We start from the raw sequence: 3,833 nt of genomic DNA, 5'->3' as shown, positions 1-3,833 counted from the left end.
CTTTTCTTGTCTGTTACCTACGTGGCTTATTCTTTTGCTTTATTCAGGACTTTGTTCAAATTATTTACCCTCAGAGAGGACTTATCTGACCAGATTATTTAAAATAGCACACACATATTTCCTATTCAAACATTTTCTCTCCTAATATGCTTTATGTTTCTTTGTGGCAATTATTAGTACCTGGCAATACATCATATATTTATTTGCTTACTGGTTTACTGTCTGTCTTTCTTACTAGACCTATATTCATGGAACCACAAATAACTGTTTTAACCAGTAACTTTCAAACCACCTTTAAATGAATTCTTTTATAAGATGAGAATTTCAGAGGCTTCCACGGGTTGCTTAGGGGAAAAAAGAAAAAGGATTCAGGTTGAACTAATTTATTAAGGACCTGAGAGTTGGTTATTTATTTTATACATAGTAGTTTGTACCTGTTAATCCCAAACTCCTAGTCTAGCAAAAGGCCTAGCTGACTACTATTTTTAAAGGAATTTTTTCTTTTTAAACTGGGGTTGTTTGAGATCTCTTTTCTTCTTCGTTATTTTTCTTTTTTTAAAGATTTTTTTTATTATTTTTTTACATTGAGGTACCGCAAATTGAATCCAGCATGTACTCTACCCCTTGAACTATACCATCCCCTCCAAAGACAATTATTTTTATACTTTGACAATACCATATTGAATTAAGATTTTTGTTCCATTTTCCCTTCATAGAGTTTATAACTGAGGGAGAGAGTCAGAGGAAGCTCTGGGCCAACCCTTCCTTCTCAGCGGGTCACTACACAGCAGAGGAGCTTGGCTGTCTCCAGGCCCAGCTCACCTTTCTGCTCTGAGGGCCGACTCAGGCCACTTCTCTTACAGGCGGCATGTTAGAAGCAGCAGAAAGCCAACTAGCGAGCAACAATGACAAAACTGACCCACCTGCAGTTGGACATCATCTGGTCTGAAACGTACCTCTTAAATCTCTTCTTCTTATTAGTGGATGGTTTTCAAAAATATTCCCAAGGAGATGAATCTCACTCCATTTTTTCTGGATTTCTTGGGCCTTCTATGACTTTAACTGCAGGCTTCATTTTCTGCACAACATCTGCAGGGAAGCCAGGCAGAAAACGTGAACAGACCCTGCAGGCCGCGGCTGAGGCCTCCCGTCAAACATCCTTGTTGTGCAGAGCCTACGTTCATGGGACCAGTTTCATTACTGCTGTAATTAGTTCTTGTCCAAGTGTCCCACCGGAAATGTTTCTAGATAGAACGTGGCCTGACGCAGATGAGCAGTGGGGATGTGGGGTGCAGATGACACACAGACTGGAAGGAGAAAAGGGAAATGTTTCTTCAGGCTTCAGTTTGGAAGATTTCTGATTTTTATATGGACATTAAACTTGGTCAGGCTGAAGCACCATTTGCTCTAAGACGGGGTGATGTACACGTATCCCTACAACTTCAAAAAATATGTTGAAGCTGGGCGTAACAGCCTAGGGGACAGACAGCTTTGAGTGACACCTCCGTTCCAGGATGCCTATGATCTCGGGCTCACAAAGAGGAAAAGAATACACATATTTTGCCTCTGTAGTTCTATGTGAAATTATTTTGACCCTTGCCGGATGGTGTAAGATCAGAGAGCATGTAGTCTTTCGTACATCGCAAAGACGACAAGTCTTCTTGATGAGTCAGCACACTGTTTCCGATGGCCCGGGGTCTATGCCAGACATTAGCTGTCTAGACAAATACCACACAGCCCCCATCCCTCAAGGAGATCACAGTGTGTCGTGGAAGATACAAATTTAAATAGATTTTCAAAACAATGTGGTAAGAGTCACTTTGCATCATATATACTATATGTTCAGAGGGGCTCTTGCACTGCCTGGGGCTGTGTTCTAGAAGATAGGGAAGGTGTCAGAGAGGAAATGCTTTCTGCACTGACATCTGACGGATTCCAGCAAATCTCTAGACCAGGAGAGTGCGTGGTGGGGACGGGATTCTCAGCAGCTTGCGTGTCTCGTGCAGACCCCTGGTCATGTCTAAGAGCACTTTGCACTTAGGGAAGGAACGTCAGTGAGGCTAGAGGCTGTGAGGAACTAACGGAAGCTGAGGCTGAAAAAAAGCAGCAATGAGGTGATGAGAAGGTGTGACGTTAAATCAGAGAGCGTGGACTTCCTCACACACGCAGCGTGGAATTCTTTGCGGTTTTAAGGAGGAGAGTGACACAGATTAGTCATTAAAAGTGAGCAAAGTGGATTGTTCACTCTAAAGTACAGCACTGGGGAGACTAGAAAGGGGTGGGAATTAATGCAGTGGGGAGCGAGGAGCAGGGACTTAGTTGGGGGACTTTAAGGAATAGAATTGTAGTACTGATGGGGGTGAGGGAGTGGAAAAGTAAAGGAAAACTCCCAGATGTTTGGCACAGAAAAGAGATGGGACAGTGATGCCATTGTTTGAAAAAGTAAAACTAGTTCTGGGCGAGTGTAAATCCAGACAAACAGAGCTTGAGATTTTTATGTGCTAACCAAATGTGAATGTCTACTTGTCAATTAGAAATATATTTCTGGGACTGAACTGAGATGTCCATGCTGGAAAAGATTTGACAGTTAATCATTGGACAGAGGGCAGTTGAAGCCATGGGAATTAATGCCACCCACTGACAGTTTACCAAAGAAAAGGGAAGGAGGGCACTTCTGGTTCAGAAAATATGGCAGACCAGAATCTTGAAGACCCACTCACTTAAGACACATAAAAACGTAGGACAAAATGCTGCCAGTGTTTTCCTGTTTTTTTTTTTAAGGGCACGTTTATTGTGGTATGATACCTGTACAATAAAATACACATATTTCACATGTACTACTTGGTGAATTTGATAAATGTCTACACCCAGAAAACCATAACCACGATCAAGATAGCTAACATTTCCATCACTCCCCAAGAGGGGCACTTTTCGAATCCCCATATTTATCCCTTCCCATCTCCTTCTCTCCCTGTGAACCGTAAGTTTGTTTCTCTATGTCTGTGGGTCTGTTTATCTTCTGTATTTAAGTTCATATGTTTCTTTTTTTGATTCCACATATAAGTGATATGGCATTTTTCTCTTTTCCTGGTTTACTTCACTTAGAATGACTATCTCTACGTCCATCCATGTTGCTGCAAATGACATTATTTGTTTTTTCATGGCTGAGTAGTATTCCATTGTATAAATATACTACTACTTCTTTATCCAGTCACCTGTCAATGGACATTTGGGTTGTTGCCATGTCCTGGCTATTATAAATACTGCTGCTGTGAGCATTGAGGTGCATGTGACTTATTGAATTAGAGTTTTCTTCTGACATATGCCCGGGAATGGGAAGGCTGGATCATGAGTTAAGTCCATTTTCAGTTTTTAAAGGAACCTCCACACTGACTTCTCTAGTGACAATGCAGCCCATCTTGTGAAAGCAGAGCCATGCTCAGAAAGTAATGGGTATTTCTAAGGGCCAGACATGAAGTGCAGTGAGTGTGGCCTGTTCAAGAATCAGAGGGCAGTCTGCCAGGGCTGGAGGAGAGTGACAAGGGAAGTGTGGTACAGGTAGGAGTCAGACCATGTGGGGACATGGCAGGCTGGGATAAGGAGCCTGGACTTCCAGTAATCCCTTGGTAACCATGGGGCACTGGTTCCAGGACTCACCCTGAAGTCAACATCCATGGATGCTGACGCCTCTTGTATAAAATGACATAGGACTTGCATGGGACTCATGTACATCCCCCCATCTACTTTTATATATATATACAAACTTTTTTTATTGAGTTATAGTCATTTTGCAAAGTTGTATCAAATTCCAGCATACAGCACAAGTTTTCAGT

The sequence above is a fragment of the Vicugna pacos genome, unplaced genomic scaffold (assembly GCF_048564905.1).
Source record: "Vicugna pacos unplaced genomic scaffold, VicPac4 scaffold_19, whole genome shotgun sequence".
Taxonomy (NCBI): domain Eukaryota; kingdom Metazoa; phylum Chordata; class Mammalia; order Artiodactyla; family Camelidae; genus Vicugna; species Vicugna pacos.
The sequence above is the reverse complement of the archived record's forward strand: the minus strand, read 5'-3'. Positions refer to the sequence as shown.